The following is a 23,509-nucleotide window of genomic DNA, read 5'->3' as shown; positions in this document are numbered from 1 at the left end:
AAGGTGCCCCACCTTTTCCTTTTGCAGCCCTGAATCTAGCTGGTCCTGTGGACCATCTGCTATGCACCACTGTGTTGGAGCTGGGAAAAAATGGTGTACAAAAAGACGGGCTTTCTACTTTTGCAGAGCTTTCAGATTGGCGGAAGAGGTAGACATCAATCAAACAAACAGAAAATAAACATAAAATGGCAAATGAGAAAAATGCTACACATGAAGGATGTATCAGGATTTGGCTTAGAGAGGTCAGGAGATTCTTCCTCAGGAAGTGTTTAGTAGGAGAGAGAGAAACGAATGAGGTTTTTTTTTTATGGCTTCCCTACCCTCTCAGGTGTCTAGAGGCACCTGGGTGGCTCAGTGGGTTACGCGTCTGACTTTGGCTCAGGTCATGATCTCACAGTTTGTGAGTTCAAGCCCCAAGTCGAGCTCTGTGCTGATGCTCAGAGCTTGGAGCCTGTTTCAGATTCTGTGTCTCCCTCTCTCTCTGCCCCTCCCCTGCCCATGCTCTGTCTCTCTCTCTTTCAAAAATAAACATTAAAAAAAAATTGATTAGGGTCTATCCTCTCATTGCAGGATGTATACTTTTTTTAAATAATGCTTATTAATATTAAATTAGTTATTTGTATAATAGCCAACTTTCTAGAGAGAGTATAAACTCACAGGGTGTCTACCTTTTCATTGTATCCTCAGATGATAGCACAGTGCCCAGTACATAGTATTCAAGTAGTATTTCTGAATGCAAATATTATTGAATTATTTGGTACCATCTTTTTACACACAGTTAAGTTTTTCACATATAATTTAGTAGTCTGCGTTTTTAAAAAAAGTATATTTATTTTGAGAGAGAGAGAGAGCACAAGCTAGGCAGGGGAAGAGAGAGAGAGAGAGTGAGAGAGACAATCTAAGAAGGCTCTCCATTGTCAGTGCAGAGCCCAACGTGAGGTGGGGCTCAAACCCACGAACTATGAGATCATGACCTGAACAAAGTCAGACCACTTACCACTGAACTACCCAGGTGCCCCAGTAGTCTTCATTTTTGAAAAGAACACTGGAAATTTTCCATTTTTTTCTTACAAACTTCATAAAGTGGCTAAGTCAGGGGCTTTGAAAAATTATCTAGATGGTGTTCAGAATGGATTGGAGAGGGAAGAGATTGCAAGTAAAGGGATTAAGTTAGGAGACAGTAGGTATAAAGTGGAGGAGTACTTGAATGAACAGTGTTCATTGACTTATTTAGCAGCATTTACTAAAGACAACTATAAATCAGGCACTGTAAGTACTGGCAATGCAATTGTTAAAAAAGAAAAAATAGAATTCTCTCCTGGAACTTGCAGTGTGGTGAATACCAATGTCAGGGATAGAAAGGGGAAAAAAAGCCCAAACAAAATCCTCCTTTTCCCCTGCTTGTCCATAAAGGTAGTAATGCCACAAGTAGGGAGAATTGAAACCTCCTATTAGAAGTCATCCAGAGAAATGTTTTGCAAAAATTCTGGAAATTTGAAGTTCTAGTGGAATAGTTCCCTTCTTTCACTGAGATTTTTATTATTGTAACTTTCTCCTGCCAGCAGTGTTTTTATCCTTTTTTGGTTCTTTTAACTATTGCTTTTTTTTTAAAAAGTCAAAAGTAACTAAATACTAAGTAAAAAGGAATGGCTAATATGTTGCTATCTCTCTGAGAGACAGTCATTGTTTTGTTTTTCTGTTTTGGAAGCCTCACTGGTTATCCTCCCTAACTTGAAGAAAACAACCCTCATTTGAAAATAACTTCCAACTGCCTCAGGCATACTATCCTTTTCTCTTTTTAAAAGGAATCCTCAAAAATACTCCTCTCCCAGTTTGAAAAGCAGCAGGGGATAAATGTGTAGTATTAAATATGCAGCAATTTGCCACTCCCTTTGCCCTGCCTGTCCCAGTTACTGCAATAGAAAATGTCTGAGTAAAAATACATGCATGGTAGAGTCAAACCTCCTAGTGAGGGACTTACGAAAGGAACAAAGGACGCTTTCTTGGAGAAAGGTGTTCAGTTTCCAAAAAAATCAAAAGTTAAGAACAAAAGGAAAGAAGTATTAAGCAAAATTAACTCTGAATGATAGGTACTAGAAAGTCAGTTGTTCCTTCGCGCAAAGAAGGGGAGAGACGGCGTGCAGACCGAGGCTTTGCTGTATAACCTTGGGGAGGTCTCTTCAGCTTCTTTGAAGCCCTGTCCTAGCTTAAGAGTTTGGACCAAGGATCTCTAAGTTTCTTTCATCTCTAAAATTCTTTAATTCTATGATTACGTTGCTTGAGATGGGCCATTCTGTTGATTTCCTAGTCTCCAGGAGGGAGGTAACTAGTCTCTGGGAGAGGAACTAACTTGATGGAGTTATCAACACAGAGGTGGGTATACTTCACGATGACAGCGGTTGGGGCCTTAGAGAGGCTCTTGGAACATTTGCAGGAAGGCCTTTACTTCAATCCGACTTTACAATTCTCTTGACTCTTTGGGAAGGCGGAGACGGAGGGACCTGTTTTAGATTGGGACTGTTCACTCGATCAAGCATTTCCCCTTTCCTTATTTTTGGAACCCTTAAGAACAAACAAACAAAAAAACAAACAAACAAAAAACAAGCCACCAAGAAACAGATCCTAAATTGGAGGAAGGGTAAACTGTGATTACGGCATCTCGAAAGGCCTGTAAAATCCTGCTTCCTCATTTTAATCCTTTCTTCGGGTGGGTGGGTGGGGGTTAGGATCTTTTTTTAACTGTGTATTTTTGTCAAAGCGGGCCTAGTGCGAGGTTCAGAACGGCAGAGGGGGCGCTGACGGATGCTGCGGCGGCGGCGGGCGGGCGGGCTGGCGGGAGGGAGCCCCGGGTCCGGTCCACGCCGGCCGCCAGGCGGGCTCGGAGCTACAAGGGCGCGGCTGCGGGCGGGCCCCGGGGAGGGGCTTCGCGGAGGCGCCGGGGCCGGAGGCTAGCGGGGCCGCCCGGGCTCGGCGCGCAGCGCGGCCCGGCGGGCGGTGGCGCTGCGGAGGCGGCGGCCGAGGCCGGCGGGCGCGGAGGAGGGGCCCGAGACTGGGGCGGCCAGCGGCAGCTGCCTCCGTGACGACTGTCGGCAGCGCGGCGGCCTGAGGAGACCGAGCCGCGGGCCCCGGCGTCGCCGCGTCTCCTGGCTGTCTCCTTCTCCTCCTCTCGCGGCAGGGGCGTCAGGAATGGGCCCCCGCCGCCGCGGGCCCCGCACCCCGCGCCGCCCGTAGGCCCCAGCAGTCGGAGGCCGGCCGGCCGGCCTCTCGCCACCCCTCGCCCCAGCCCTGCGGTCCCCACCCCAAATCCCCGGGAAGGAAGATGAGGGAGACGGGCCCGGCGCTCAGCAGCCAGAGCAGCAGTAGCAGCAGCAGCGGTCGGGGGAGGGTGTTTCGCCGTTTCCTCTCAGCCGCCAGGACAAGATGGCAGCGGCCGCGGAGAGGGGCTGAGCCCGGGCTGGGTGGTGCCGCCTGCTGAAGCGCCTGGCTCCCTGTCCCCGGCACGGCCCCGCACCCCATCCCGGACATGCTCAGGGCTGCGGCCGCCCGAAGAGGGGAGAGCGCAGGCCTCTAGGAAGGTAAGGGAACAGGGCGAGGGGCGCCCCCACCCCAGGGTGGGGGGAGCAGCTCCTCTCGCGGGGCCTCCGGGCCCCCGGCTGGACTCCGGCCGGGCCCTACACCGCTGCAGAGGCCCGCAGCCGTCGCGCGCCCTGCATCCCCGACCGCCTCCCCTGCGCTCCGGTGCTCTGCGTTTTCGCCCCGGCCCCCGCCGAGCGGCGAGTCCGGGGGCCGCCTGGGGCTCGAGGCCGCCGGACGCGGGGGCCGCGCGTGCCTGGTGCGCGCGGTGGCGCAGCCTCCGGGAAGCCGCGCCGGGGCCGGGCTGGGCGGCCCCGGCCTTTCCTCTGCCAGGGTTGCGCAACCGCTCTTCCCAGCAACCGAAGTTTTGTTTAGTCCCACAGGGGGCCTCTTTCCCCACCGCAACCCTAGGCCGTAACTACGGAGACCTCTTGTCTTTCATTAAGGGGAACAAACACAAACACGCGCACGCACGCACGCAACTTGAGCGCCCCAGCCGATGGCTGCGTCCCTGGCTTTGTGGCCCAGTCACCAGCGTCGCCGAGCGGCCGGTTTAGAGGGTGTCAACTCAGGAGACGTGAGTGCGTGTGATTGTTGGGGAGGAGAAATGTGACCCGCCGCTCCGCGTCCCCTGCCGCGGCCGGAGGAAGGCGTGGCGGCCGCGCGACGGGGCTGTTGCCGGCTTCTCTCGTTACGGTGGCGGCCGCCCGCTTCCCTTCGCGAACTCGCGGAAAGACTTCGGATGGGAATGTCTGTTTTCCTGTCGGAAGAGAGACGGCTGTTTTAAAATGGTATGTGGCTCTCAGCTAAGCCTGTTGCCCAATCTTATCTCGGCTTGAGGAATTGCGCGAAAGGGTGTGTGCGTAAATTACCTTGGACCTGTTACAGAGTAGTCATAACACGTTCAGTCCTTGAACTGTGTTTTCACAACCTCTTGCTGCCCTGTTAGAATTGATTTTTCCACCTGTCAGGTCGCTGCTTCTAATTATAAGGAGCTTCTATTAGCAAGAGTGAAGTTTTTCAGATTATCGGTCCAGTTTACAGGGAAAGCTCGTGGTTGGTTCTGTTGTCGACTTTGTTAGATTGTCTCCCTGGTACTGGGCCGGGAAAGTTAGCTGGTTCACCAGCCTGGGGTTGCTTGTGCTTCTGTGTACCTTCTAGTAGTTTGGAGATCGGTTGATTCTCCCTCGCCTCCCCCGTCCCTCCCGTTTTAGGTATTTGCTTGGAAGTACTTCTGTGGCGTGGAATTACTTAATGTTCACATCATTTCACTTTATTTCAAAGTTTTAATTTCTTGGTGCCTTAATTTTTAAGAGGTACCCCTTTTGATAAAATTTTTGATGAAAACTTTTGAGCTGGATCGGTGGGCTTTGTTACCCAGCTAAAACATTTTAATCCTACATTCTCATTTAATTTTTCAGAAGCTGGGCAGGCCTCACCATATGTTTGATAAGTCTAGATTCTGCTTATGTTTGCAAGTGCAGTGCTAATTTTATACAGTGAGCCATGATAAGGTTTTGATAGGTCATGATTAAACTTAGTATTTAAGTAAACAAAATAAGGCTGACCTTTAAAAAGTAGTTTTTATAGTTTTATTGGTTACATGCCACTGAACAGTAATTGAAGTGTAACCAACCAAATAAAGTACCTTTTAAAATAAGGTTTTCTTGGTATATTTATGGGCCCATTCATAAAGTGTAGACAACTCTTATTTACAAAATATAATGCTCAACCTGTTTGAGGTTTATTTTTCTTTTATTTTTGAAACTACTTGCTTTTAATTTGTGTTAAGGTGGAGGGGTGCTGAAATATTTTAGAATTTGGACATTTCATTGCGGGTTTTTTTTTTTTTTTTTGCACTTATCATAAAATTAAATCATTTAATTTGGACCTGAATTTTTTTTTTTTTTCTACTTTAGGGAATATATTTTCTAAAAAAGACTTTTTTTTTTTTTTTTTTTTTTTTTTTGTGGAGAGCCTTAGATTAAAACTATGTTTTAAAAAGGTAAGATGAGCTTGAAATCTAGAACAGAACCAGTCATTAAATGTTTCAAATTTATATTTGGACATTGCTGACTACAGTAGCTAAACACATATTAGGCAAGCAGATCATAACATGGTGAGCCAGTCTTAGTTTATTGTCATAATACCTTTTCCATTGAACTAGTCATTATCTTGCTTATAAACCAGTCATTGGCTTCTGGGCATGGAGTTTTAGAGTCACATAAAAGTGGACAGTTTTTATGAGATAATTCTTCTTGTAAACATGCTTGAAAAGAAGCTTCAGATCATACTGTTTTAATTTTTTGGATGTCCTGTCATGGAGCACCATAAAATAAGGTGCAAATTACAGAGGTTAGGCTGCTGTAGCCAGTATGGCAGGGCACTTAAGTATTTGTTTATTGCAAAATTTTAAAAGCCTTTTTTTTCCCCCCTTGCAACTTAAAATAGCAACAGCTGTCAAATGAGCTTTTTGATTGAGCTTTTGTTTTAAATATTTGATAAATGAACACTGAAGGTATGTATAGGTAGGGGAAAAATATAAATTTCAGAATGCTGAAAAACTGTTTCCTAAACCTGTTTCACATGCATTGAATGGAATACTGGGTTGCATGTTATTTTCCATTTGAGTGTTAGAATGACTTATTTTGGTAACTTGAAGTTAGATTTCTATGTTCTCTGCGGCAGTTCGCCGAAGGTGGTCATATGGTACGTTAGAATTGTGTCATTGGTAGTTAAAAGGCATGAATAATGTAGTTTCCATTGCATTCCATTTATGTTTGAGTTTAGAGATAAAGATGTCTTTGCAATATTTGGATTTAAGTGTGTTCTAAAGAACTTTAAAGTTTTCGGTATTTAAAATATCCCTCCAGAGTTATTCTTGTCTCTCAACTATTAGAGGACACAGAGTAACTTGCTATATGATTATATTGTTGCTGCCAAAAGAAATGTTCATGTAAAAATTTCTGGGTTTGCTGCTGTCCTAATTTTCTAATGTCTGAAGTTGAGACTTAAAGTGTGGTATGTTTAACTTGGAAGTTATTTGTGAGACAAACTGCTAGAATTTCGTTAACGTGGAGGAGTCTGTCAGTAAGTTTTATTACTTTTTAAAGGTGTCCCTGACCCACACCCCGCTCAGACAACTTGCTGAAAACTTTGTTTAGGTAGTCCTTTCTATATAATACAAATGTAAGTCTAAAGGAATTATTTTAAATGTCGTTACTAGTTCTGGGTCCAGCTGCTTAAAAAACAACTTGATTAGTATCTTCAAGCACTTAACAGAAGTTGAATAGGGATACATGTTTGGAGTGGAAGTTCTGAATCCATGTCGATTTTCAGGGTAGCCAGAGGACTTATGTGGCTGACCTAAGGAAATACAGCCTATTTTTTTGGTTGAATTAAGAGTGATTTGGGGAAGGAAAAAAAAAAGTGATTTAGAGAGAAACGATATTAGTTTGCTGCTTCTGTAGCTTTGTCATAACTGTTTTTTTGGATCTTATCTTAATCACTGTTAGGACCAAGCTAGAATAGATATTTGGAAGGTATGTGTTACAAATTTTACCTAAATGTTTGTCATATTAGACCTTGACCTATTTGGCAGATCAGGCTGCTCTCCTCTGTTGATACTTGGGCCATATGTCATTACACAAAAGGCAACATATTGTCTGGATTCTGAGCACACATTGTTATGCCGGGGAGCTAGAGGCTCTTAGGACTTGGGTTTGTGTGGAAATTAAAAAAAAAAATAACTGGTCGAGTATTGGAAATACTGTATTTTTAGGGTGGTATTTGTGGTTTGATGACAGTTAAGTCAGTAAACTGATTTATTTTATCTTTTGTATTTTGTATTGAATGCCAAGTTTGTACTTTAGAAAGCTATCTTTTTCCAACAGAAAATCTTTGAACTGAAACAAGCCAAGGACACTATGTTTTACCTTCAGTGTATTTTGTTACTTTGACCCAAACAATATCTTCAGTTTTCTAAGACAGAATCTTTCCTTGCTGGGGAAGAGTGAATGGGAGGGAAGGTAGTGGGCAGGTAAGGTAGGGGAAGCTGGGCCCTAGTTGGAGGAAGAGGCTCATTTAATTAAATTTCTGAAACTTAGAAATCTGTTTTGACTTAAATGTTCAAGTTGCTAGAGATCAGAGTTCACTTAGTTATGAAATCAGTGAAATATGGGGTAGCTTGGGGGAAAGATTAGGAATATACGGTGGCACCTGTTAAAAGATCGGATTTATGAAATAATACCTGTTTATCATCCTTGACTGGTTTTTAAAACCCACTCCCTGCCCTTACCTTCCTTTCTTTTTGTCTTTTGTCTTTTCAATCCAAAGGACTTTGCTTAATGTAGAATTTAGGAAAGATAAACGTTCTGTACAGTTACAAAAATTTTACATTATATGCCTAATTTGAAACCAGAAGTGTGAAGAGCATAGAACATATTAATTGCTATTAAAATGAGTTTGATTTATAGGAATAACCTTTTTTTTTTTTTTTTTTTTTTTTTTTTTAGTTTTTAGAGATACTTGAAAATAAAACTAAGGTGCATATAATAAATGAATGGAGGTTTTTCAAGTTGAATTAAAACCCGACTTCTCTGCTGTCACTCAGTCCATGTTTACTTTCTGAGATTAACATCTCTTCTTTTAAAGATTAGATTTCCAGATGTACTTTTCATTTTTTTTTTTTTTTTTTGTTGCAGTGTATTTTTTTTCCCTTAAAAAGATCATACCTAAAAGAAATGGAGATTTAGAGAAGAATAATAAAGAGAAATACAGTAGTTTGTACCTTTGAGCTGTACTTTAGGTAAGGATCGAAATTGTGAAAGGCTAATTCTTGGTCACATTGTAAATAAAGGATTGTCAGTGGTAGTCAGATAATTTTTTTATTTTTTTTTATTTTACATAATCATTCATGCTGGAGCATCTTTTCTAATTTGAAAAAAAATGTTTAGATTTGATAGATTTTTGAAGTAATTAGATGAACAGAATGAGTCATTACCTCCACCTTTAGAATTGTGTAGTTTTTATAAATTACATTTGATTGCATATGGCTTACCAAGAACGTTGCCTTTAAAATTTGATAGAAACTATAAAACTTGGCTGCATATGACTAGCCAGTTACTGTTTACCATGGTTTGACTTATGATTTCTTGACTTTACTATGGTGTAAACACATGTGTATACACATTTGTGTACTTGGAATTTTGAATTTTGATCTTTTTCCAAGCTAGCAACATGGGGTCTGATACTCTTCCTGTAATGCTGGGCAGAGGCAGTCGCAGCTCCCAGACAGCTGACAATCATGAGGGTCAACAGTGATATACTTAAAACCATTCTGTACCACGACAACTATTCTGTTTTTCACTTTCACTATTCAGTACATTACTTGAGATATTCAACACTTTATTATAAAATAGGCTTTGTGTTAGATGATTTTGCCCAAGTGTAGGCTAATGTGTTTGAGTATGTTTAAGGTGGACCAGGCTAAGCTATGATGTTTGGTAGGTTAGGTGTATTAAATGCATTTTCTACTTGGTATTTTCAGTTTATGATGGGTTTATCGGGATGTGATCCCGTTTTAAGTTGGAGATCTGTATTCCATTTTAGAAATTGAAAAATAAAAGCATATGACTTACTAAAAATGTTTATGTTAATGTCAGTTCTTTAGCTTCCCTCTACTTTGTTGTGTATTATTCATAAATTAAATACAGTATCTTAGCATTTTTTAAAAATATGAAATAGTAAGCTTTGAAACATTTGCAGAAAAAACTTGGTTAGAAAATGTTTCATACCCTGTAAAGTGGTTATTTAAAGGGCTTAAAGATATCATTTGCGTATATTTTGACTGAGTGCTATCTGTTTAATAATACAACAAGAGCCTTGTAGGTTTGGTAAACTATACGACTTTAGATATATAATGTACAGTTTTAAATAGTTAATAAGTTAGATAGAGTGATAACATATTGAAAATTGAACCTGACTTTCTAGAGACATTTCTTCTAAGGTATGATTTAAATTAATACTTTGGAGGGCTTTAAATATGTAATTTGTGATAACTTATATTAAGATTAAATAGCATAAAGTGGCAAAATCATAATGAAAAGTGCTGGTTATGTGCTATATAGTTTATAGCTATGATGTTACATTTCACTACCTTCTCAAATCCATGTTTTGGACCAATTCGTAATCAGTTTCAGTGGAGGCAGTACAAGTATCTCTGCAGTATATTAACTGTAGTTTTGTGTTTTAAGTTAGATAAGAATAGTATTGGGTTCAAAAATATTAGGTTTTTAATCTGGTTACTATGCTTAAAATATTTTTTTGTAGCTGGATCACAGATACCACAAATAAATGAAATTTTGTGTCAGGTAAAACAGTGATAAAATATGTGAGTGAAAACTTTTATCTGGTATATATTTGCGTGTCCACTAAGTGCAGGATACTGTGCTATGAATGAAGAGAGGGAGACATGGTTCCTGCTTTGAGCAAATAGTAGGTGAAATTAGCCTACTACTGTACATGTTCTTTTATATTTGTGCGTATGTATGTGAGCTGGAGAACACTGCCTGAGAAAAATGATACACGTATAGCATGTTCAAGTTTTTTTTTTTTTTTTAAGACTGTTTATTTAATAAATAAATGATATTTAAAATGATCAGGAATGGTTTAGCTTCTGAAAGTTGCATATTAATACTTGCCATCCTTGTAGTGTTGAAAGCTGAAAAAGTCACTTGAACATATGAAAAAGATTCTATGAATTTAATTTTTGTTACAAGCTTTTCTGTCAAGTCTGACAAGTTTAGTAGTCTCACGGTTTTATAGAAATAGGTTGTATGTTAATTTAAATCAAGTGGAAATTCATATTTCTTAGATATGGTTAATTCAGTTCTCTTTTTCTCATGGTTTTTCCTTTTGGACATGCACAGTTCTTGCATTGCTTGAGAAAATTCTAATAGGTTTGCTTTGCTAACTGTATTTTTACCTTCTAAATTTGAAATGCAGAGCTCTCCAAACCTCATTCCTATGCCAACTGGAAAGAAAATAGAAGGTGAAAACCAGGGTATAGATAGAATTCCATTTTAAGGTACTTTTAAGAATATTGAAGTTGCTAGTTGTAACTTATTTGAAGTCACTATGCAGAAGGGGTATTACTTGTTCTTAATTTATGTAAATCAAAAGTATATATAACTTGGGGTCCTTGAAGCCAAGTCATGCAAAAAGGACAAGTATTTTATTACATTGCCCCATTATAATTGTATATGATATAGTCTTAATGAAATTTGACAATTTTGTGCGATCTTGATATTTTATACCTGTGAATTTAAAATTGAACTCTGTGTGGAAACTCACTTAGGTTGTTAGGGACTATAACATAATTGGTTTGCTAATACTTTTGAGTAGAAAACAGTTGGAATGTTTGCCTTCTGAGTTGCCCTAAGCCCAGTGTGGCATTTCTGAAAGTATATCCAGTTGCTACTCTGTTACTTGTGAAATCTCTCTTAAGTATCTCACATCTGAGGGTATATCTAGCTTGAAATTGTTTCTCATAATCTGACTGGAAGAAAATGCCTCAATTTATAACTTAGGAGGTAACCTAATACATTACATTTTGGGAAATTTTTACATTTCAAAATATGAAATAGTATCTGAACTGTTTCTTCAGGTCAGAGACCATGTCTTAAAAGTTTTTATATCCCTTAAACTGCATAATAGACATTGGGGAATCAAACATATAATTATTATAAAAGTAATCAAATACAGGCATGTGCTGCTTTACCTATATCCTTTAATCAAGGTAGCATCTTTACTGAACAGCTTTACAGGTACCTGCCCACACACTTTGCTTCTCAAAACCCTACTCTACCCCTCACTTCTTTTTTTTTTTTTTTTTAATTTTAAAAAATATTTAATTTTGAGACACACACACACACACACACACACACACACAGTGACCAGGGGAGGGGCAGAGAGAGAGGGAGACACAGAATCTGAAGCAGGCTCCAGGCTCCGAGCTGTCGGCACAGAGCCTGACATGGGGCTCCAACCCACAAACCTCCAAATCATGACCTGAGCTGGAGTTGGATGCTTAACTGACTGAGCCACCCAGGTGCCCCAACCCCTCACTTCTTGAATTCTAGCAGATGAGTCTATTTCCTGCATAGAGGTCAATAGGTATGAACTTCCTCCAGATTTCCAACCCTCTACCTCTGGATATAACTTCTACTAGTACACCCTATAGATTTTCACCACTCTCTGAAGGACTGAAACATCTGCTTCCCTCCAAGATTCCTGCCTGTTGTCTATTGTGGATTTCATCTGGAAATGTTTTTTTTCAGCATCTTGAGCCTGTCCAATAACTTCAAGCCTCCTCTTCCCCCCTTTCTTGGGCCTTTTTTCTTCAGCCTTTAAAAATGTTCAGATATCTGAGATCTTTTTTTTTTTTTTTTTAATGTTTATTTATTTATTTTGGGGAGGGGGGCAGAGAAAGAGGGAGAGAGAGAATCCCAAGCAGCCTCTGAGCTGTCAATGCAGAGCCCGACGTGAGGGCTTGATTTCACGAACTGTGAGATCAAGACCTGAGCTGACATTAAGAGTTGGATGCTCAGCCGACTGGGCCACCCAGGCATCTCTCAGATACCTGAGATCTAAAGCAGCCATCTTTTATTTTGCACTTTTTTTTTTTTTTAAGTTTACTTATTTATTTTGAAAGAAAGAACGGGTGGGGGAGTGGCATAGAGAGAGGGAGGACAGAGGATCAGAAGCGGTTTCTGCACTGACAGCAGATAGCCCGATGAGGGGCTCAAACTCATGAACTGCAAGATCATGACTTGACCCCAAGTCAGACACTTAACCAACTGAGCCACCCAGGTGCCCCATAAAGCAGCCATCTTTCAATTGTGCCTCCTCAGATGTGGACCTGGCTTCCTTTTTATTTCTTCCAGACTTCTTAAATGTGTACTTTACCCTCTGTTTGCTTTTGTATTCACTTCTTAGCCCTGGGCAGTATAGTTCTGTCCATGCCACTCTAGTGAAATTACTTCTGCTAAGCTCTCCACTAGTTTCTTTTATTCACAGTCTATGTATTCCTCCAGGTGATTGCATCCATAGTATACCCTACTTAATTCCGAGCTTTCAGCTCATCTTTTGAACTAGTGAGGTCCATATTCCCCCCCACAGCCAGCTCAGATTGAATTATCTTATGTCAAAATTTGTTTCTTTTTCTGTATTTCCTCTTTGTTATCTTCACTCATTTCTATTGCAGTTTATGTTGAAACTTTAAATCTTAAAATATTTATTTCTGGTGGATACATTAAAAAACCCTAACAAAATCTGCACGTTGTAAAACAAAATTTAGTAGTAGTTATCAAGTTTCCTTTTTGGAAATCCATACTAAGAAAATTGGGAATGTAAAAAAACTATTTATATGAAAATATTCATCACAACTTTATATAATATAGTGAACAAATTGGGAAGAAAAGCAGTTCAACAAATTATAGTATGCACACATGGCAGAATATTATGCTGCTATTCAAAATATCCTAGATAGAACAAATTGGCATACCAAGTTATACATGTACCATGATTGGAAACATATGATAAAACATACCCTGGAATGACTAGAAGGAAATAGGTTCATTTTACTGAATATTTTGTAATTTGTAGTAACTGAATAATTTAAAAATGATTTTTATACAGAAATTTCACCTCTTCCTGGAGTGAACAGTGTGTATGTTTTCATGATTTTAAGGCAAAATATATTAAATTTCATGTATTAGTCTTGTCTACCCATATTCTAGCAGTCTTATTCCAGGTAATGGTAATGGTGTAGTGATCATTTTTACCCTTTCAATTTGCAGGGTCTCTATGAACCAATAACATTTTTTAGATGTTTTTTTGTTTACTTTGAGAGAGCGAGAGAGCGCTTGCACAGGTGTGTGCATACATGGGCTGGGGAGGGGCAGAGATAGGGAGAGAGAGAACCCCAAGCAAGCTCCGCGCTATCAGCACAGAAAGGCAGAGCCTGACATGGGGCTCCATTTCATGGCTGTGAGATCATGACCTGAGCCAAATCAAGAGTCGGTCGCTTAACCTACTGAGCCACTCTTGGCACCCCTTAAGTTTTAACATTGTTATAAAATAACTGTTTTGGCAAATTCATCATGTATAGTTGATACGTGATCATTACTTTTATGTTTGAGATTCTATCTAACTTCTTATGCAAAAGCCTGAAAAATTATACAAAGTCACTTTTGGCCAGTAAGAGATTTATAGTTATTATCTAAAAATAAATTTCTCATCGTAAACTGTTAACTGTTTGGCCGTTTTTAGTCATGATTTAACATACTTTTTCTTTATTTTATCCCATGATATCAATAGTTGGCCTTAATTTTGAACTTAAAATGTGTTAGCTGTCACTTACTTAGGCATCTTCAAATGGAATTAAAGTTTTGTAATCACCTTTTTTATCTTTCTAATATGTTGATGGCATTTAAAAAGTTTCTTCAGCTAGATCTGAATATATTTTTCTTATATTTGTAATTCCGATACATAAATTTTGTAATATCATGTATGGTAGTGTGGCTTTTTACACTAATGTGAAAATTTTTTTTTCAGTGTTTATGTGGGGCTTGTAGTAGACAAATATTTTTGTCACCCTTGTTAATTCCATATAATTCTACAGTTTCAGTGCAAAGCTTATTACAAGCAACCTGATAATGTGTCATTTTATTTATTTTTAATTTATTTTTAATTTTTTAAATGTTTTTATTTTTGAAAGAGAGAGACAGACACAGTAAGTGTGGGGGAGGGGCAGAGAGAGAGGGAGACACAGAATCTGAAGCAGGCTCCAGGCTCTGAGCTGTCAGCACAGAGCCTGACGTGGGGCTCAAACCCATGAACTGCAAGATCATGACCTGAGCCCAAGTCGGATGCTTAACCAACTGAGCCACCCAGGCGCCCCTATTTTTTATTTTTTTTGATTGTGCACCTGTTCGAGCAGAGAGTGGGGAGGAAGAGAGAGAGGGGAGAGAGGATCCTAAGCAGGCTCTGTGGTATCAGCAGAGTCTGATGTGGGGCTTGAAACCATGAACCATGAGATCATGACCTTAGCTGGAGTTGGATACTTACCCAACTGAGCTCCCTAGCCCGTACCCCCCACCCCCTGCCAATTTTATTTTTAGGAATCTCTGTGCTCAATATAGGGCTCGAACTCACAACCCTGAGATCAAGAGTCACATGCTTTACCAACTGAGCCAGCCACGTGCCCCAGCAGTGTGTGTGTCATTTAAAAAAGTTAATGATTAGAGTTAGAACCAAACATAAGCAGTTCTAATAGATTTCTAAGAATTCAGTGTCCTTTCTTTGAGAGTACTCTTTTGAGCAGCAGCTTGTTTTCTTTCCTCCTTAGGTCTTTATGAATTTACACTGTTCTTTAGTTTCTTTCTGAGGTTCTTGGGGAGACTTGTTATAAATCTCTGCCTTGTCCCCTTCCTCACATTTGTCATGAGAATGAAGAGGTATTTATTTTTCTTAACATATTTTCATTTCTGTTCCTTCTATTGTTTCTGATGAGATACCATAGTTTCCTGAAGCACAGGATTTCCTGAAGCCATTGTGAGACACCCCAGTTCACAAGATATATATGACAGTTAAAATTTGAAACTTAAAAAATAGTGTTTCCATATTAGAAAGGTTTTGAAGGTACTTCACAAAATTTCTAAAAAAGGACATATAAAGTGGCATATCGGGCCATTAAAATATGAGTACGGAGAGAACATAATTGTAGGGAAAAAAACCTAACAACTTTGAATTTAAGAGTGTAGGTCACCTTAGGGCCATGTAGGATCTTAAAGGAATATGGAAAGAACAAGTAGTTGACTTTTTTGTCCCAGTTTATTGTTTCAAGCCCTAAAACGTTCATAAATATTTTCAAAACTAAAAGTACTATAATCAAGCTTATGCTGCTGTAAATATTTGTCTTTTCAGCTTTTACAAATACAAAACTGTTTTTTGTGTGGGTGGTGGGGGGAGCAGCTACAATTCTCTCTTCACGGGTGTTTAGATTTTAATTCTTGTGATATATGTTACTCTGGAGTGATAGTTCTCTTTCAGTTATGAGTACAAAATGAAAATTTCAAAGTTGTTTATTTAGGATAGCCTGTAATTTTGAGAAGTTTTGTAGAACAGGTCCTCTGATTCTATAAATGTTCATTTAGAACTTTGAATCATCATTTCTTACAAAAATTTTATCACCTGAATTTTTCCTTTATAATGCTTTGTCAGCAATGGACATATGATCAAATTATTAATCTAGGATTCAGCTTCCTCTGTTGATTTGAGTTGTTTTAGAGATACATTAGGTTAGGAGGTATTCTGGTAAGGATCATTGGACTTTTGTTTTTTTTAGTCTTTAATATTTCATACTCCTCTTTGCCTAAAAGTTAGTTACATAGATTTTTTTTCTTTTTTATACAAAACATAAAATTTTGTGGTAGTTCTTTTGGACAGATTTCCTATAAAATATAAAGGGGGCACTTGGGTGGTTCATTCAGTTAAGCATCTGACTTCAGCTCAGGTCATGGTCTCATGGTTCGTGGGTTCAAGCCCTGTGTCGGGTGCTGTGCTGACAGCCAGGAGCCTTGAGCCTGCTTCAGATTCTGTGTCTCCCTCTTTGTCTGTCCCTCCCCCGCTCGTGTTCTATCTCTCTCTTTCTCAAAATGAATAAACATTAAAAAAAAAAATAATTCATTTGGCTTTCTATTGAGGGAGTTGTTCATAACCCAAAGTTATAGAGCTGTTTACTTTTTCTAGCAATCCATCATGCAGGTATTGATACATATTGATTGACCAATTTGAATAAAAGTTTTCAGGGTGCCTGGGTGGCTCAGTTGATTGTCAGCCTTTGGCTCAGGTCAGGGTCTCCCAGTTCGTGGGTTTGAGCCCTGCATCAGGGTGTATGCTGACAGTGCAGAGCCTGCTTTGGATTCTCTCCCTCTCTTTCTGCCCCTCCTCTGCTCACACCCTCTCAGTTAAAGAAAAAAAAAAAAAAGAAAGAAATGTTAAAATAAAATAAATAAAAATTTTCTTTGTACTAAAGTTTTATAAACTAGATTTGCATTGTTAGTCTTAAAGTTTTCTTCAAGGAAGGGAGTGCTTCAGGTGAACTTTTTATCTTTGGTCAATTTTTCTTTTTTTGAAAAAATTTTTAAGTGTTTATTATTGACAGACAGAGACAGAGCATGAGCATGGGAGGCACAGAGGGAGAGGAGGAGACACAGAATCCGAAGCAGGATCCAGGCTCTGAGCTGTCAGCACAGAGCCGGACGCGGGGCTTGAACTCACAAACCGTGAGATCATGACCTGAGCCAAAGTCTGACGCTTAACCCGACTGAGCCACACAGGCGCCCCACTTTGGTCCATTTTTCTATCAGTATTTCATTTCTGTGTTTTTATGTTGTTTTATTTCTTAAAATTTAACTTAAAAAGTTTTTTTAAAGTAAGTTTTATACCTAACGTGGGGCTTGAACTCAAGACCGCGAGATCAAGAGTCCCGTGCTCTGCTGACTGAACCAGCCAAGCACCTCCAGGGTCTGATTTTAGATAGCTTAAAAAAATCTAGAAAATTATATGCTTTAGTAAGCATTGTCCTTAAGTATTCTTTTAATTAACTCTTTTTCAGCTTTTCTAAAGTAAAGGTTGGGGGGGGGGGCGTGTATTGCAGGGTGATTTCTAGCAGCTTTGAAATGTCCAACAGGTCATTTTCTGTTCCAAAAGTTGGAATGTTTTGCTAAGTCAGATGAAGCTTGTTATTTAACATGCTGATTTGTGTTATAGTCAACACATTCTCTAGATGCTTTGTTCACAATACTGCTGGAAAATACCCAAGACTTTAGTGTTTTCAGATAAATGTTTTGTAGGCACCTCAGATAGCAAGTTTATTTTATGAAGCTTTACATTAGGGGAAGTTCATTTATGTGAACATATTTCTTATGTGAAATGTTTTAGCGTAAGTAATTTCCTGGGCAGAATACTGGTAAAATAACCTGTTAATGATACAGGTATTTAAAATACTGATATTTATTAAATGACCAATGAAGAGAGTTAAACTCATTTACTATTCACATTGAACACTTAATTTCTGGTGTATTTATCTATTGTTTTCCAGTTGGACATGTTATTTTGTCTTTTATAAATACACTCTTTAAACAGTAATTGAGAAATGAAACCGTGTGACTAGAAACTACTTTTTATTGTCTGAATATTGCTAGTTAATGTGGTTCTATTTTCTAATTCCTATTGTAGAGCCTTGTATAGACTAGTACTAGGATTCTCTGTCTTTTCAAGAATAAGAAGACCTTTTTGTCAAATTAATTGGAGCACATAGTGAAATTCTACTTTTAGTCTCCATTGAAGAAATTACATAATGACCAAGAGCTCCAGAAACTACTGTGAATTAAGTAATACTTTTAAATGAAAAGATTTCTTCTCATTGCTTATGAATACTTTTTTTTTTTTTTTTTTTTTTTTTTAATGTTGGCTGATGATCCCAGGGACTCATTGTGTATCTGATGATTCTAGATTTTAGGTGATGTGGGTCATGTCTAAAATACTCAAAAGTACATTCCCAAATGAGTAACCCTTGAAGAGCAGCCTTGTGCAAGAAAAACATTTATTTTATGCCTGTCATTCATATTCTTTTTTTTCTGTTTAACTTACCACTTAACAAAAATTCAGACCTACAAAAAAATTACAATAGTACAAAGATTCTTACGTATCTTTCGCCTAGATTCTTCAGATATTAATATTTTATTCCATTTGTATTTACTTTTTTCTCTCTATCTGTATTTTTTCCTGAACTTTGTGAGTTGTAGTCATGATATCTCGTTACCCCTAATATATGTATATTTTTCGCCCCTAATGTTTTTCCTAAAAGCAAAGACTATTCATTTTTTTTTTAATGTTTATTTATTTTTTGAGAGAGAGTAGGGGAGGGACAAAGAGAGAGGGGGACATAGAATCCAAAGCTGGCTCCAGGTTCTGAGCTGTCAGCACAGAACCGGAAGCGGGGCTCAAACTCACAAGCTGTGAGATCATGACCTAAGCCAAAGTCAGATACTTAACCAACTGAGCCACCCAGGTGCCCCGACTATTCAGTTTTTATGTCTCTTTAGTTTTCTGTAATCTGAAAAGTTTCTTAGTCTTCGTGTTATTTTCTGACATCGACATTTTTGTAGAATGCTGCCAGTTATTTTGAAGAATGGCCCTGTTTGGATTTGTTTTCTTGTGCTTAGAAATATCATAGTATAATGTATTCCTCTTAGAACATTCATATCAGGAGGCACGATAGGTGCCATTACTACAGATTTTAACATTGATCACTTAATTAAGGTGGCACCTGCTGATTTCTTTCCTTTGATTAGTATGTATGCCATCGAAGCTTTCCTTTGATTATTAGTATGCCATGGAAGCTGGCAGAAGATAGACTGTTCGGTCAGAGTTAAAGGACCTTCTTACTCATAGCAGTAGCAGTAGTCACTGTGTCAGTATTTGCCCTGCTTCCTCAACTGAATTCCCTACAGGGTGATGTGAACAGGGCAGCCAGGTAACTCCTGCACAAAAGCAGTTGCATTACAGGAGAGGAACTCTAGGCTTAGGAAACTTGAATCTTTCCTAAGGGGCAGGAAGCCTGCCTGACATTTGACCAAGAGGGAGTCATTATCTTTATTATACTGAACATTAAGCAACCTGCCCTTTGCCCTGGAGGAAGACACTATACTATCTCTACCTTCCAGGGATGTTCAGGGATATAGAAATATCCTTTGAAAAGATACTCTGGAACATAGGCAGTGATGTTGCTTGCAAGACCAGGAGAAACATGAGAGACCACAGTGAATTGTCTCCCAACAGTAATATTCTGTTATCTTTAAAGCCTTCTCCCACTAGTTTTTGCATCTTTGCGTCTGTTGCATCTGTTGTTTCAATCAGTAATTATGATTGTTGCCAAATGGGGAATTTTATGAATTACTTTCCTCTCTTTCCTGACTTATTCCCGGGTTCTTCACTCCTGCCTCCTGGGGTGGGAACTTCCTAAGTAAACTACCTACTTGCAGGCCTTTCTTTAAGAATATACATTTAGGGGAATTGGGCTACATCACAAGGCACCTCAAAATCATCATGTCTAAAATCCAACTTTTTCTCTCAATTTTCTTGTGTTGTTGTTTTTTTTTTTAATATTTTCTGTTATCACTTGGCTATCTTTTTTTTTTTCAATAAGTTTGTTTTATTTATTTGAGAGAGACAGAGACAGCGTGAGTGGGGGAGGGGCAGAGAGAGGGAGAGAGAAAATCCCAAGCAGGCTCTGTGCTGCTGGTGGAGGCTGATGTGGGTCTCAAACTCATGAAACCATGAGATCATGACCTGAGCCAAAATCAAGAGTGGGATGCTTAACCAACTGAGCCAACCAGGCACCCCGGCTATAAGTTTTTCAAGCCAGAAACATGGTTGTGTTCCTCCCCACTCCTCACTGAGCTTTGTAGTTCTTCCTCCTGGCTACCTATTGGTAATCCATACTCCGTTTCATTCCTTGGTACTGTCTTTGCTGGGACTCTGATCAGCTGTTATCTGGACTATTAAGTAGTCTTTCAACTGTTGTTTCCGTTGTTTGTTTCTGTCCACTTCATCCTTTAGAACTTTGCCTGAGTGATCTTTCTAAAATACAAATATGATTATGTCGCTTTTCTATTTAAAACCCTTTAGAGGCATCCCATCCCCTATAGCTCCTTAACAAGGAACACAAGGTTCTTCATGATCGGTGCTCTTTTTTTTTTATAGTTGTCTTTCTTCTCAAGGATCATTGTTTTCTCCAGCAACCTACTCCCCTGGCAAGTTATGTTCTAGTGTGGAGGTTAGTGAACTTTTTTAAAGGGCTAGATGGCAAATAGTTTAGTTTTTCAAGCTGTGTATGGTCTCTGCTACAAATTTTTTTTTTTTTTCAAACAACCTTTAAAAAGTAAAAACCATTCTTGCTACGTGGACCATACAAAACAGGCTGGGTTGGATTTGGCCAAGCATAATTTGTGGTCCTTTTCTCTAGCCAAGTAAAGCTAATATGTCATATTTTCATTAGTCTTTGACTTGATATATGCTCTTGATTTCTATCTCATGGAATATTCTTTTCTACATAGGAGACTTCTTCCCATGATACTTCAAATTTTAGCTAATGTGGGAGTGGGGGGCACCTGGGTGGCTCAGTTGATTAAGCATCCAACTCTTGATTTCTGCTCAGGTCATGAGATCACGGTTTGTGAGATCGGAGATTGAGCCCTGTGTCTGGCTCAGTGCTCACAGCCAGGAGCCTGCTTGGGATTCTTTCCCCCCAGCCCCCCACCTCTGTTCCTCCCCTGTTCTTGCTCTCACAATGTGTTTTCTCTTTCTCTCAAAATAAATAAATAAACTTAAAAAAATTAGTTCATAGGTTAATGTAGTGAATCCTTTTGTGCTCTTTCAGGGCATTCTTCAATCATTTCTATTTTCTTTGCTACCTGCATATCTTGTACATCTTAGGTCACTGCCCTTGTTAGTGACATAGTTATGTGGATACATGTATTTCCCTTTTGCTAGAAGCAGCTCATCAATGAGAAAACATGTTTTCTTCATTGCTATGTCTTTCTGCTCCTAAATGGCTTTACTTGATTTGAATTGAAAGAAAAATTGGAAAAAAAAAAAAAAAAAGGACTGAAATCGGATATGGCTATTGAATATGCTAATACAATATATCTAAAATGGTTATTTATATTTTTTCTTTAAAAAATACATTCAGGGGCGCCTGGGTGGCTCAGTTGGTTAAGCGGCCGACTTTGGCTCAGGTCATGATCTCGCGGTCCGTGAGTTCGAGCCCCGCGTCAGGCTCTGTGCTGACAGCTCGGAGCCTGGAGCCTGTTTCGGATTCTGTGTCTCCCTCTCTCTGACCCTCCCCTGTTCATGCTCTGTCTCTCTCTGTCTTAAATATAAATAAAATGTAAAAAAAAAAAATAAAAAAATAAAAAAAATACATTCAGTTGAAGAGATTATTCTATTCTCTGGTAGATTTTTTTCCCTCTTCATTTAAACATTAATGTAAATTTAGGCTGTGAAAGTATAGGGAGTAACATAATCAACTCTATACAGTTGCCATCCGGGGTGCAAAATAAAAGTCACATAGTTGAAGTCTCTCCTTTTTCCTTTCTTTCTGGCACGTTTATCATTTCTGTGGGTGTTTTTATACTTTGACCACATAATTAATATATCTAAAGATTTATTTATTTTTGAGAGAGAGTGCCAGCGGGGAAGGGGCAGAGAGAGAGAGAGGGAGACAAAAGATCTGAAGCAGGCTCTGTGCTGACAGCAGCGAGCTTGATGCAGGGCTTGAACTCATGAGCCGTGAGATCATGACCTGAGCCGAAATCAGACACTCAACCGACTAAGCCACCCAAGTGTCCCACGAAATTAATATATCTAAATACAGTATAGATTTGTCTGTTACTAGTTTTTTCACATATGATAGTGTACTTCTGCAACTTGTTTTTTGTGGAGATTTATCCATGTTCATATATGTATTTTCAGTGAATTCATTTTGCTGCACATCATTAATTCTAACATACACGATTTCTCCCACATTTTAACATCTTCGAAATTGTGATACATCTTAAAATCAGTGATGTCACATTCTTATAATTGTTGTTTTCTCTTTATTTGTGGTATATAAATATATGATTATTGTGGTATAGGCCACTATTGTATTTTGTGCATTTTAGGAAAAAGCCACACTTTATTCTTTTCTGACAATCGGGTTTTTTCAAAAGTTTGCTATAAATATACAGAACAGCAGTGAACATTAATTTACCTGTGGGTTTTTAAAAATTTTTTAAATTTTTAATTTTTAATTTTTTTGTACCTATGTGAGTTTCTGTAGGCAGGATGTATACCTGGAAGAATTGCTAGATTATGGACTATGTCCATTTTCAGCTTTGCTCCCTAAAGTGATTGTACTTCTTTACCTTCTGTTGACCTACAACTTTTTAACATTGGGTATTGTCCTCCTTTTTGTCAGTCTGATGGGTATAAAATGGCATCTTACTGTAGTTCTAATGAGTGTTTTCCTTATTACTAATGGGGCTGAAAATTTTTTAATAAGTCTTTTGGCATGCATTTCCTTACCTGTGAATTGCTTGTATATATTTTTTATCCACTTTTCTACTGAATTTTGCCAAACACAATATGATTTCTTCAGATCTTTTGTTAGTTACATGTGTTGTCAGTATCTTCTCTGTTTCTATGGCTTATCTTTGTTTGTGTTATCATTGAATAAATACATACAAATTTTAAATTTTAGTAAAGTCAGCTTTTCCCATCTTTTCCTCGTTGTGTCTTTTCTTTGTTTAAAAAAAAACCTTTTCAGAGGTTTGTGATTTGTTAAAAACATAACATTAATTTTAAACTGAAAGGTATAAAAATACAAACCTCTAGGCTGACCATGGTGTATTTTGTGTTGTAAGACATTTATAGATGCAGAGGTTTGTTTTTTTTTTCTTCCCCCTTTAATGTTCTTTAGAATTGAAAGGTAGAAATATCTATAGTTGGTGGAGGTTTTCCCCCTCTTTACATTTATCCTCTTGAATATTCTAGCACTTCAGTTGGAGAATAGTTAGAGCATGTGGGTGTGAAACTGTTTAAATGTAATGAGGGACAAACACAGCAATGTAAACTTCTCATAATAAGTTCACAGGGGTCATTATATGTTAAAAACTTGGAAAATAACTAACTGGAGGTTTTTTTTTAAAATAATAAAGCAGTGAAGATCCTCTTTGTTTTTGGATGGGGTAGGGTGAGGTGGGTAGCCATTCCAAAATGAAGCATATGGGTTACCTATTCAGTCCATACAAAATATAAAGGAGTT

At 38.8% G+C, this 23,509-nt stretch overlaps 1 protein-coding gene across 6 annotated transcripts in view; it reads left to right on the top strand.

Annotated features, from left to right (window-relative positions):
- The first annotated feature begins 3,463 nt into the window (after window positions 1–3,463).
- HIPK3 (homeodomain interacting protein kinase 3) overlaps window positions 3,464–23,509 on the top strand; it is a 91,001-nt gene continuing 70,955 nt past the window's right edge. For 4 of the 6 annotated variants that reach the window (XM_078433365.2, XM_078433363.2, XM_078433364.2 and 1 more), the window contains exon 1: window positions 3,464–3,575. The gene's annotated coding sequence lies outside the window, so the exon portion shown is untranslated. The other 2 variants (XM_078433362.2, XM_078433361.2) reach the window with 2 other exon arrangements.

The sequence above is a fragment of the Panthera onca genome, chromosome D1 (assembly GCF_046562875.1).
Source record: "Panthera onca isolate mPanOnc1 chromosome D1, mPanOnc1 haplotype 2, whole genome shotgun sequence".
NCBI lineage: Eukaryota > Metazoa > Chordata > Mammalia > Carnivora > Felidae > Panthera > Panthera onca.
This window is presented reverse-complemented; position numbering and strand designations above follow the sequence as displayed.